Below are 13801 nucleotides of genomic sequence, written 5' to 3'. Positions count from 1 at the left end.
TATGTGAGGAATTCCCAACTGGGCATCCCCCCCCCCAACAGTGATGTCACCAGCTAATCCTTTCAACCTGGAAGGATCTCAGTGCTTCTGACATGACTGCAATGCAATTTCTATCCTGATTTAAGGATGGGAAAAAGTCTGAATAGCTGCCACAAGCTTGTCAGGCATTTAGCAAGCTGACATTCAAAGAGAGAGGGATAGAGTCTAAACGCTTAAGATGGAAAGGTTTCCAATCAATGCTCCCCCCCCCCTCTGACTTTAAAGGTCTTTCTGAACGTTGTTTCTTTTCTTTTTTCTTTTTTTTTTTTGGCCTGGCTGCAATTTGGATCCGGGAGGACCAAAGCAAAGAGAGGACATTGACAATGTCCTTTTGCTAGTAAATCAATTATTTGATTAAACCCTGGGCAAGAAAAGCTTGTGGTTTCAATTGGCAAGAGACTAACCCCTGAATAACACTATATTTAGAGACTGGCTTGTAAATCAGGGAAGGAGATGGAAGAGATGTGAAGAGATAGAATGAATGAGAGCCCTTTAGAGGAGAGAAAGCCTGGAGAATTTCACCAGGAAAATTGCATGGGTGGCAGGCCCACAGCTGAAGCTTATCCTGGATCAAAACCTGCAGCTTTTTTCTCTCCCAAGCAACAGCCGAAGATGGGGTGTTGAACACACAACCATTTCTAGCACACCTCATTTGTTACTCAGCTTTAAAAGAGGAGACAGCAAAAAGGCGAAGGCCAAATAGGATCCTGCTACTCTTTGTAACTGTAAATCAGTGGTGTTTCCTCATCACAGAGATGAATTAAAGGAAAGCTAAGTTGCCTGCTGCTTCCTACTTGTTAAAGACGCAGGACTTCCATTTATAACAGTACAGTTTCCTTCAACATGACTTCAGGGGAGTAATTCATCTCCATAGGCATTTGCTTCGGAGAAGTTCAAAGCTTCTTCTGCTCTTCCTCCCAGTACTATACAGAAGAAGTTCATGAAGTAAGCTTAGTCAAGGCCACCCAGTTTACATGAGATTCCAACAGAGGACAAGCTTCTGTCAGCTAAGATCAACACACCATCAACACAGCCCAGAATGATTCATAATGATATGGTATCGGATGTCCAAAGGTTTTTGGGCGAATAACTCAGCAAGCAAGGTCCTTTGAACTGAGGATAAAGTAGTTGAGAAACCTCTTCTAGAACAGGTGAAGGATCCATAACATATGACAGACTCTTTTAGATCTTCCCTGGAAAGGCAGGGGTGAGAGAAACACAGATCACAAGTTCCTTGTCCATGGAGAGTCTCAATCATCCACTTCATGGTTGTCCCATAGGTGCTTTTTTCAAAATGCAACTGGATTGTCTTGGGGTTTTTTTCTGTTTGAAAACATTCTGCTTCTCATCCCAGAAGCTTCTTCACTTCTAACTAACTGGTGGGGAATGAAAGGATTCCTGTTTACAACACAATCCTTTCAACGGTTCCCAAAAGATCCCACATCCATTTGCACTCTGATTCAGGGGACTTTGAGGACACAGATAAACACCCAAGTGGCCTCAAGGACTCTCAGAGAGCTAACCACCAGATGACTGCAAAGAATACATTTTTTTTCCATTCCCCATCAGTCGGTTAGAACTGAAGAAGCTTCTTGGATGAGAAGCGAACATTTTCAAATGAAAAACCCTCAAGAAAGTCCTGTTCCCTTTGGGGGGGAAAAAGCACCTGTGGGTTACAAATTCCTTGCTTCTTATTCCATAGGCACAAAACGAACATCTAAAGCGGTGAGGTTTGCATCAAAACGCTGCATCTACCTTCTCACTGGGGTTGATCTCTGAACCCCACCCTCCAACAGATACTACTGGTCCCCCTCCCCAAAATGCAAGCTGATTCTTCCAGGCCACAGCAGAGGTAGTAGGTTTTTCTCCTATATTAATCCAACCTATGAATCAGCATGGCTAATGAGATTGAACTGTGCTGTATTTATCCTTATCCCCAGCAGACTAAAAGGGTAATGGAATGTTTTGAAAAGCTGTTTTTTTTCATATTTTACATCTGGGGAATACTTTGTGAAAGCTAGCATAATAGCAGCCAGCATAGTTAGAAAGTAACTAAAGTATGAAAATTCACTTTCCCCCCCCCTGAGTTTTGTCAGGAAAATGCAAGGATTTTTTTTCAGTCTTGAAACCACTCAGGTTTTAATAAAAGAATATTTGTAACTTGGGGGTGGGCTGTGGAGTCCTTGGTGCCCTCTGAGTTTGGTTGTTTTCTTGCAGACGTTTCATTTTCCAAACTAGGTAACATCATCAGTGCTAATCTTGAGTAGCACTAATGATATTACCTAGTTTGAATAATGAAAGGTCTGCAAGAAAACAACCAAACTCAGAGTGCACCAAGGACCCCATAGTCGTCGTCATCCTCCTCCTCCTCCTCCTCCTCCTCCTCCTCCTCCTCCTCCTCCCCCCTCCTCCTCCTCCTCCCTTGTAGCACTGATGGTGTTACTTAGTTACCTACCTATCCAATTCAGATTTATTAGAACGCCTTTAAAATTCATTAGCCACAAAATGGCTTCACAGTCCTATTCATCCTAGTTATTTAAACAACAGCAACAACAAAAACCACTTTCTTAATTTTCTGGCCTTCTTAATTATTACATCAAATTGTTAGATTGAAATTCCCTCCATCCTGGCTGTGCACCTATGCAGGGATGATAAGTTGATGTCAGTTATTCAGGGCGACTGCTTTGGTAAGGCTGTTCAAATGCCGGGAATCTAATCATCCCCTCCCTTTTTCATCCTAAAATTGAATGTGGAGCTTCTTCTTTGCATCCTGATAATTAAGGTCCAGGTTGATCAGAGAAAAAATTGAGACTCTCTCTGTGATTGCTTGCAAATTAAGAAGCACCGTCTTTAGCCATCTTGCTAATTCCACCGAAAATCAGACTAGCTTTCCAAGCTGCCTCTTTAGGATTTCCACTGGCAGAGCCCTTATTATTATTTATATCAGCCGTTTTTGCCTCTGTTAAGTTAGGTCTTTTGTTTAAGCTTATATTGGCCTATAAGCTTTATTGGGCTTGTGCTATCTCTGGGTCTGTTTTATTCTATGCAAGGATAAATCATACCTATTCTGAAATGCATAAAAGCTAGATTAGAACATACTTATCCACTTAGAATAGAAAGGCTGGCACATATATTATGGCCATCAAAAATGGATTATCCTGTCAAGCTTTCAGGCAACACGCTGCCATCTCCTCCATAGTGATTGTATCCCACAGAACTTCACCCAGCCAGCTTTTGTAGCCTAAGGCAGGACTAGAACTCACTGTCTCCCAGTTTCTAGCATGGCACCTTAACCACTTGAGCAAACTGGCTCTTGACTGTCAGTTGCAGTTCTCTTCCCAATTCTAGATGACTCCACCAGATGAAATCTGTTCAACCTTGAATGTATAAAATGCATTTAATGCGTGTGGCTTTGTCTCTCCAACAGAAATGCATTTCTATTTTACTTGGGCTGAGTTAAATAAGGTTTTTGGTTTTTTTTAGCATTTGCTTATTTTTGTTCATTTCCCCTCTGCTGGAAAAAGCCTCAGCCCTTCAGGCTGTCAATTCAGTAAACGGTGAGAAATTTGCAAAGTCCCTCATTATGAGGCTGTCAAGTGGAACTCCAGTCGAGGAGCAGAAGGTTTTTTCTGTTTCAGTAATGCAATTGAACCTGCTGCCTGTTGATTTAAAAATACAAATACAAATCCTCCAAGAAATGGTCAACGCAATAGGAGAAGTTGCACTGGAGACATTTTTTTAGAAGAACAGAATAACAGAGCTGGAAGGGACCTTGAAGGTCTTCTAATCCAACCTCCTGCTCAAGCAGGAGACCCTACACCATTTCAGACAAATGCATGTCCAATCTCTTCTTAAAGACCTCCAGTGATGGAGCACCCACAACTTCTGGAGGCAAGTCTTTCCACGGATTACTTGTTCTCACTGTCAGGAAATCTCAGGAGTTCCAGTTCTAGGTTGCTTCTCTCCTTGATTAGTTTCCATCCATTGCTTCTTGTCCTGCCTTCAGGTGTTCTGGAGAATAGGTTGACCCCCTCTTCTTTGTGGCAGCCCCTGGGATATTGGAACGCTGCTGTCATGCCACCTCTACTCCTTTTTTTCATTAGACATACCCAATTCCTGCAAGCTTTCTTTGTATGTTTTACCCTCCAGTCCCCTAATCATCTTTGTTGCTCTCCTCTGCTCTCTTTCTAGAGTCTCACCATCTTTTTTATATCATGGTGACCAAAACAAAATGGTTATGAACATTTTAGCTTCTTTCCTGCCCAAACAGACTCAATAATGTTGGGCTGAGTGTTTTGCTCTATCCTTATTGGTTTTTTTAGGACAGGACCTGACAAAAACATTTAAACGGATCAGGGTCCTCTGTCTCCTCTCTTAAAAAATAAAAATCTGAAGAGAGAATGAAATTAGGTGAGACAGATGAGATGGGAGTGCAAAGAGAAAAGGATAAACAGTTCGGAACTTTGCAATTCTGTTCTCTGTAAATAATAGAATTCATTTCCTTCTCTTAATCACTGTTTTGTGTGCTACACATATATATACACACACACGCACACATGCACACATTTCAAATTGCCTCGGAAGGAAGACAATGGGGACCTGCTTCCTATTGATGCCCAGAAATACAGTGGGGAGAAAAAAAACACTGGTGCATTATAGAGAGGGCTTGTTGCTACTCAAAATGTCATTTGCCTGCCAAAAGCTAAGCTTTTGGTCCAGATAAAAATGGTCTATCTTCTCTTCCCAAAGAATGATGTTTTTAGGTTCCTACGTAACCTGCTTTTCTGGGCTTTTTGTGTTCTCAGCTGTTGTGGATCTCTTTTGGCCTGGATTGTAAAGGTGCGTCTCTTTTTCTCCCAGCAACCCAGAAGCTCCTGTCATGGCCATATGACTTTCAGGGGCCCCTCCATCTTGAAGCGGACAATTAAGCTTTGCACGGACAGGATGGTAGTTCTGGAAGCCAGTCCAAAGAAGAGCGGCCACAGGACCGGTGAGTTGTAGCTGGCCTGAGCTGATTGACTGAATAAATCAAGCAAGCAATTAAAAAAAACCCAGACTTTGATGTTGCAAAGAAAGAGAAGGCCGCTTCAGCTGTCACGATGATGCCTGGTGGATCTCTTTACATCATATCCCCCAAATTATTTTCCAACTGAATTCATTTGTTTGTCACTCAAAATGACAAATCTCTCATAAGGTAGCAGTTAATGCCTTTATAATAAAATCCCTGTGGCCAGCTGGCTTTGTTGGGGATGAGGATAGTAGGAAGTTTGATCTTTTCAATCAAAGACAGAGTTAAAAAGAAATGGCAGAAGACAGAATACCTCCCAACCTCCCCTTAGCAACAGCAAGGATGTTGCAAAGAGTCAACAAATGGCATTTATACACAGCTTGTTACCCACAAATGATATTTAAAAACTACAAGAGATGGCAGCAGGGTCAGAGTGATCAATGAGCAGACAAAGAAATGTGAGACTGAGTTGACTAGTAGTAGTGAGGTCACCGTGACTTGTACTTTCAGATTCAGCAATACGAGCTCTGGATGCTTATAATATCCATGATTAAGATGATTGCTTTTGCAAGCCAATTTTAATCTGGGTTGAAGAATTGCATTTCTATTCTTAGTGGCTGATTCTGAAGCTATGTCAGAAGAGCAGAAAGGACTATGTCCTCCATCTGTTTCTCCTGAGTCTGATGGCAACTTCATCAAGTAGACATTCTTGACTTGTTCTTTTGGAAGAATAAAATAGCCCAGACTTTTTTTATATATAATTCTGAACCAATCTGATTTCAAGAAGGATGAGTTTGGCAGCTGTTAATAATCAAAAAGATGCCGTGGAAGATTGAAGAATGGTAGAGCAGTAAGACATGACTTTTCCATGACTTTTCCTCATAAGCCTTTGTTGGAGACCCATCAGTGGTCTTCAGCTGGAGCAATGTTCCACCATTGTATCTAAAATGAATTATTAAGAAGGAAAATAACCACTTGATGATTGCTTCTTCATCCTTGTTGTACGGAAAATATTAAGGCTCAGCACAAATGACCTTACCAAATTGTCTGCTAAATTTGTGGTGATAAGAATAGGAATATTAGAACGTTGGCACATTTTCCCAAGGACAGGATGAATTCATCAACTATTTCTGAGGTGGAGAACATCCTCTTAAAGAGGAAACAACAGCACCGCTACTGAAAGTGAAAAAAGTTCCATGACAAAATCTTTCCGATTCAATGGAAGTGAAGGAAACCAAAGCAGGTCCAGAAATTGTTAGAGCTGGGATTAGAAAAGGAAAGGAAGGACATCCATACATCTCTCATTGCTCAATAAATGCAAGAATATTATATGCTACTCTGAGAATCTCACTCAGTAGTCAATCTCATTACAAAACAATAACAATTTTAAAATGGCCATCCCATTGACTACAAGTGGCATGCATACCACTTGATTTGCAATTGAATGCGTTCCATTCCAGAAATAATCTGGTTAGAGGTAAGAATGAAATGAATATGGTATCTATTGATTTATGTTCTTATTATGCATTCACACGTACAAGTTATTCATTGTTCATTAAGTGACTCATCCCTTCTTTCCTGGAGCAAAACTCTTGTTTCAGCACATTCTGATATAAAAGTTTAATGTCAGTCATCAGCTAGATTTGTAAATAGATTTCTGCATTACAAGCATAAAATCTTACGTCCAAAGTGATGTTTCCCTTCTGCTGATTGGGCAATTTCAAGATACAGAGACCCCCAAAATAAATTAAATAAGCAATATATATATATATATAAAAGAATTGCACAACCCATGATCAGGCTTAACAGAGACCCATCAGCCATATGCAATGGTCCACCAGGATTTCAGTAAACTGACTTGTATCTTGTTTGCTTTAGGTGTTCAAAAGCGAGGCCTGTGAAGTCTTTCTAACATCCAGCGGGCTTTGATCCATGACTAGTAATGTGCATCTGTTGCAACAAGTCCACAAGCTTTGAAAGCTTCCCCTTTCTTTTATCTTTGTCAGGCTAGCCTTGAAATTGTGCGAGTTCTGTCTTGTCACAAGGCTTCTTCTGATCAAAAGCAGCAAAAAATTATGGATGTTCCAGGGCCTGACAAGATATAATGTCAACAGATCTGAGTGTTTAGACTCCAATCTGCCACAGGAACACCTGGAAAAGGGTTGGCTCCATTCAAGGAGGAGAAGTGAGTGGGTGAGGCCTCTGTAAGCCTTTCTTCATCCTTGGAGGGCCTCCCAACTCCCTTCCAGACAAGGTCTTTTGTCTTCACTTGGGTTCCAGATCAGCCTGGTTGATGATTACAAAGAAAAGCCAGATTGTCAATCAGTCAGTCAGTCAATCAATCAATAGAGCTAGAAGGGACCTTGGAGGTCTTCTAGTCCAACCCCCTGCTCAAGCAGGAGACCCTATACCATTTCAGACAGGTGGCTGTCCAATCTTTTCTTAAACGCCTCCAGTGATGAAGCACCTACAACTTCTGAAGGCAACTTCTGTTCCACGTTTCTCCTTAGTTCTAGATTGCTTTTCTCCTTGATGAGTTTCCATCCATTGCTTCTTGTCCTGCCTTCCAGCACTTTGGAAAATACATTGACCCCCTCTTCTTTGTGGCAATCCCTCAATTGCTGGAATACTGCTATCATGTCCCCAAGTCCTTCCTTTCTCTAGACTAACCATACCCAGTTCCTACAATCGTTCATTTGTCTTAGTCTCCTTTAATCATCTTAGTTGCTCTTCTCTGCACTTTTTCCAAAGTCTTAACATCTTTTTTGTAATGTGGTGACCAAAACTGGATGCAGTATTCCACGTGTGGTCTTACAATAATAATAATAATAATAATAACAACAACAACAACAACAATAAAGTTGGAAGGGACTTTGGAGGTCATCTGGTCCAACCCCCTGCTCAGGCAGGAAACCCTATACCATTTCAGACAAATGGCTGTCCAGTCTCTTCTTAAAAACTTCCAGTATTGGAGCATTCACTACCTCTGGGGGCAGGTTGTTCCACTGGTTAATTGTTCTCACTGTCAGGAACTTTCTCCTTAGTTCTAGGTTGTTTCTCTCCTTGATTAGCTTCCACCCGTTGCTTCTTGTCCTGCCTTCAGGTGCCTTGGAAAATAGCTTGACACCCTCTTCTTTGTGGCAGCCCCTGAGATATTGGAACGCTGCTATCATGTCCCCCCTCATCCTTCTCTTTGTTAAACTAGACATACCCAATTCCAGCAGCCGTTCCTTATATGCTGTAGCCTCCAGTCCCCTAATGTTTTATAAAGTGGTACTAATACTTGATGTGATTTTGATTCTATGAACCAAGGATTGTATTAGCTTTTTTGGCTGCTGCCGCACACGGCTGGCTCATGTTCAAGTGATTGTCCACCAGCACTCCAAGGCCCTTCTCACAATTACTGTTTTTTGAGCCAGGTTTTGCCTAATCTGTACAGACACTTTGTCCAAATGTCTCTTCTCCACTTACCTGTTTTGCTCATCAAAACCAAACTACTATTTTCCCCCCTAGCTCTGGCAGATTCTGCTTTAAATGCACAGATCTCCTACGCTCCCATTAAGAGAGAAATAACCTTAGAAGAGAAGTCATTTAGCATGTGACTCACTGGAAGATTTTTTAGTACTGATGAAGTGGGGGAGAAAAAGCAATAAAAACATCCAGCCAACCAAAGCTAAGGAAGTAAGAAATGTGGCGTTTGGAGAGGCTGGGGGACAGAATGCCTGTTGTGATTTCAGGAGTAGCAATGAAGGAGGGAGAGAGTTGGATTCTGAGATTTGACAGACAGGGACAGGCATGTTGAAATGGCCACAAGCAGGACAATCAAGGAGCATTTATTTGCAGAAGCATCTGTGCCCGAGGCCCGTGGAATTTAGAGAGTCCCATCTATTCAGGCGTGGCAAACTAAGTAAGTGCCTGGGTGGAATGGGAAAAGATGGCCAGGTTTTAAGTGGAGGGCTTCCAAATTTGAGAGAGCAAAAAAATGAGCATAATTTGAAAAATAGAGAGAAAGAGACCAAGCCTTGACACCTCCTCCTCCTCCCAAACCCCACTCCCCCGTAGTACTGATGATGTTACCTAGTTTGGTAATGAAACGTCTGCAAGAAAACAACCAGACATAGAGAGCACCAAGGACCCCACCATCCTCCCCCCCCTCCTCCTCCAATCCCACTCCCTCGTAGCACTGATGATGTTACCTAGTTTGGTAATGAAACATCTGCAAGAAAACAACCAAGCTCAGAGAGCATTAAGGATTCCTCCTCCTCCTCCTCCTCCTCCTCCTCCCAAACCCCACTCCCCCATAGTACTGATGATGTTACCTAGTTTGGTAATGAAACGTCTGCAAGAAAACCACCAAACACAGGGAGCACCAAGGACCCCACAGTTAGTGTTAATGCTGGTCAGTTTGGGGTAGTTTAATGCATTAACCTGAATCTAGTTGCTTATCATTCAAAGCATTGTGGGACACCCCCTCCCCATTTAAATCAGTAACCAGGTGATCATACCTTGTGTGAATTCAGCTGTTGTAATGTTGATGATTCTATAATTGCAAGCAAATAACTCCCTTGGCTTTCAATTTTACTGATGTCTATCATTTCTTGTCTAAAGGTAGCCAAGATCAGCTTTTTCAATGTCTTTAAAAAAAAAAAAAATCTCCCTCTCTTCCTCCTTTCCGTTTCTCTTCTGCCTTCTTCCCAAAGTAAACAACCCCAATCTTGCTTCTTAAGAATGATTTCACTTCAATCTTAATCATTTAATTAAATCATATAATTACATGCCTGCTTTTTCCTATGCCCTTGAATGTTAGAGCATCCTATGACACCAGCCTCTTTCCCCCCTCCCCCCATCGTCCTGAAATGGAGAACTTCATAACAAAAGTACTTTGAATGTTGTCGGGTTGGTTTGCTTGTTTTGCAGTAAACTGCTAGCAGATAAAAGAAAAACATCAAGCCATTTGTATCAACTAGCGTGATATGCAAGCTAAGAGATGGAGCTATCATTGCTAAAAGAAGGAACATATTCTTTTGGGGGGCTGCTTTTGTCTTTATTGACGATATATAACTGACTTGCTGGGTGTTGAGCATCATGCTTAAAAAGTAGGCAAAGCAATTTGCTCCTGATTATTTATTATTGGTTATTATTTTCAGGGAGATTTGGAGGGTAAAAGAAAAATCACCCATGCCAAATAAGCAGAAATCTTCTCCCCGCTTCTTCAATAGAAGGAATTCTGAGAGTCTTTCTCCCAGTTTTAGATCCCTGAAAAGCCCATGGGTTTTTCTTTTATTTTCCTTTCCTTTCATCCCCTTTCCTTTCCTTTCTTTTCATCCTCTTTCCTTTCCTTTCCTTTCCTTTCCTTTCCTTTCCTTCCCTTCTCTTCCCTTCCCTTCCCTTCCCTTTTCTTTCATCCCCTTTCCTTTCCTTTCTTTTCATCCTCTTTCCTTTCCTTTCCTTTCTTTCCCTTTCCTTTCCATTTTTCCTCTTCTCTCCTCTCCCTCTCCCTTCTGTTCTATTTGTCTTCCTCTCTTCTCTTCTCTTCTCTTCTCTTCTCTTCTCTTCTCTTCTCTTCTCTTCTCTTCTCTTTTTCCTCTCCATCTCTTTTTCCTCTCCATCTCCCTTTCCCTTCCCCTTCCTTCCATTTTTCCTCACCTATTCTCTCCCTCTCCTCTTCTCTTTCCCCTTTCCCTTCCCAAATGAAAGAGAAAAAAGGAAGAGGGAGAGAACCAGAACAGGCAAAGCGAACTTTCTCCTTGCATTTTTTGAATCTGGTGCAAGTTTAAGGCCATGCACGCGTGCACACACACACGCACACATACAAAGTTGAAGACTGTTATTGTGGGGCACAAGAGGGAGAGGAACCTTTCTATTTTCTCCGTGCAGATCTAGATGTAATTTTTTTCTTTTTTCAGAATCAGCTAGTAGATCATTGTATGCATGCAAAATGCAGCTGCTTGATGGGGAGATGGGTGGCATATCAATTATTTAGTTAATTAATTAATGTCTATGCTGGAGCCTGAGATGGCTGGATTTTCAGGATAGCAATGCCAAGTTTATCAAACGTTAAAAGGAAACAGAATCTAGAATGAGTCAGAGAACATTAACAGGTGCCAGATAGAAGATGTTTAACAGCTAATTGATTTCATTTTATTTGTCAAAGGCACAAACCTGTACATTTTTTTCTTTCTCCAACATATAATAAACAGTAGAGAATAATAATAATGCAGTGATTACAGTCAGAAAGGAAATTAACCAGAATGGCTGAAGTGAACTAAAACTGAATGAATGAAAAGAAGAAAAAAAAAATCTATAGAATATTAATAAAGATCTAACTGAGTCTTCAATTTATTATCACATCTAATTCATATAAAAATATCTTGCTCCAATTTCTCATTTTTACAGTATAATGACATTTCAAAAATCAATGGGAACACATTTCTTGAATTAACTATTTAACTTCTCTTTTATCTTTCTTGGACCCCAGGCTCAATAGAAACTGATTTTTTTTCATCAAACATCAAATTCCATACAGTAATTTGGGAGTGTCATTTAATATCAAATGTACATCTTTGACTGCTCTATTTTTTTCTCCCAAATTATGTCAACACATGCAATGACTTTAAATCATAAAACCAAATCATAGGAGTCAGGTACATCTCAAACTATTTAGCACGCAAGCCCTAGAAATATGATAGACAAACTTTGAAAAATATTTTAAAGGCTCTTAAGATTTATTAAAACCTTCACCCCAAACATCTAATGCATGAAGTCCTAGACTGATTGATTGATTTGTGAACACTTCCATTTTGCTGCAGTAACAGAGGGATAGAATCAAGATCACATGAAGTGTTAATACTACTTTATAATGCCTTGGTAAGGCTACACCTGGAATACTGCATTCAGTTTTGGTCACCACAGTACAAAAAAGATGTTGAGACTCTAGAAAGAGTGCAGAGAAGAGCAACAAAGATATCAGGGGACTGGAGGCTAAAACATATAAGGAACAGTTGCTGGAATTGGGTATGTCTAGTTTAATGAAGAGAAGGACAAGGGATAACATGATAGCAGTCTTCCAGTATCTCAGGGGCTGCCACAAAGAAGAGGGAGTCAAGCTATTCTCCAAAGCACCTGAAGGCAGGACAAGAAGCAACGGATGGAAACTAATCAAGGAGAGAAGCAACCTAGAACTAAGGAGTCATTTTCTGACAGAACAATTAACCAGTGGAACAACCTGCCTCCAGAAGCTGTGAATGCTCCAACACTGGAAGTCTTTAAAAAGAGACTGGACAGCCATTTGTTTGAAATGGTATAGGGCTTCCTCCTGAGCCGGGGGTTGGACTAGATGACCTCCAAGGTCCCTTCCAACTCTGTTATTCTGTTATTCTATTATACTTGCTTGACTCTGTCCCCAGGCTTTGCCTCTTCTTCTCCTTCAGATAATAAGAGCAGCAGAATTCAAAGTCTCAGAAAACAAGTTGAAAGGGATGTGTGCCAATTAAATGTGGGCGAGTAAAAAGCAGAGAGGCAGATGTAACCTGGTTACATTCAAGAAAGAGTGGAAACTCTGATGGTCAGAATAGAACAGAGTCCAATGGTCCTTCTTCTGCCTTCCAGGACATCCTTGCTGCATATAGCAGAGATGGAGGGGAGACTCTTGGCAGTGAATTTACAGCCCCTGGCATTTATTGTGAGGATCCTTAAGAGAGGATATTGAATTAGTTACAATTATCCATTGGGAAGTGAGATTGGGACTGTAGTGATAAGCTTAATTAAACAATATCCATAAGGTCAGTGTGTCCACTTTGGCACTGATTAGCAGAATAAATAGACAATCTGGACCATTAAATCTTGATAAGGACCCTCCTCTAGAAGAAAATTTATCTGTAGCTCAGGGTTGAACTGTGAAGTCCTTGGTGCTTTTTGGGTTTCATGTCTGCCTGAAGATGTTTCAGCACCAAACTAACAGAATAAAAGAGTTGGAAGGGACCTTGGAGATCTTCTAGTCCAACCTCCTGCGCAGAAAGGAAATCCTATGCCATTTCAGACAAATAATCTCTTCTTAAAAACTTCCAGTGATGGAGCATTCACCACTTCTGGAGGCAAATTGTTCCACTGCTTAATTAATCTAACTGTCAGGAAATTTCTCCTTAGTTCTAGGTTGCTTCTCTAAACTAGGTTACGTTCTCAGTGCAAAGAAATGCAGAGTGTACTGTTCCATGCTCACTAGCACTGATGATGTTACCTAGTTGGGCAATGAAATGTCTGCAAGCAAACAACCAAGTTCAGAAAACACCAAGGATTCAAAAAGACCTTCCTTCCACCCACCCACCACCCCAAAATTCAATGGATCAAATAATTAATTAACAGCATGAAGGTGAGAACTAGAAGAGCTGAGGAGTTAGTTATGTTCATAACTATGCATCTATTACCTTTGGCCTCTACTTGGCCCGGTGTTACCCAATAAGCATCCAAGATTGAGAATGCACTTTGGCATGGACACCCTTCGAATGGCGAGGGAGTATGAATGGATTTGCAGAAAACATTGCAGACCGCAGGAACCATCTGCGCTTCAGTTTGAGATGCAGACAACCCAGACTCACCCCCAACAGCCTGTGCCTGTCTTCAACAGTGAAGGGACCCAGGCAGAAAACATCCTACAGCCACGAAGGCTCCATACCCATTGGCACCACTCAGATGACCCTGAGGACACAGGTAAACCTCCAAATGGCCTCAAGGACTCTCTAAAAGAAGGCAAATGAC

The 13801-nt window shown here is 41.2% G+C and overlaps 1 protein-coding gene across 3 annotated transcripts in view; it reads right to left on the bottom strand.

Annotated features, from left to right (window-relative positions):
- The window catches only part of LOC120318277 (glutamate receptor ionotropic, kainate 4-like), a 205633-nt gene that overhangs the window by 37197 nt on the left and 154635 nt on the right, over positions 1-13801 (bottom strand). The gene's annotated exons all lie outside the window — the stretch shown is intronic.

This window comes from Crotalus tigris, unplaced genomic scaffold (assembly GCF_016545835.1).
Source record: "Crotalus tigris isolate CLP2741 ecotype Arizona unplaced genomic scaffold, ASM1654583v1 scf7180000020151.727365, whole genome shotgun sequence".
NCBI lineage: Eukaryota > Metazoa > Chordata > Lepidosauria > Squamata > Viperidae > Crotalus > Crotalus tigris.
Note: the sequence above shows the minus strand (reverse complement) of the source record. Positions and strands in the feature narration are given on the sequence as shown.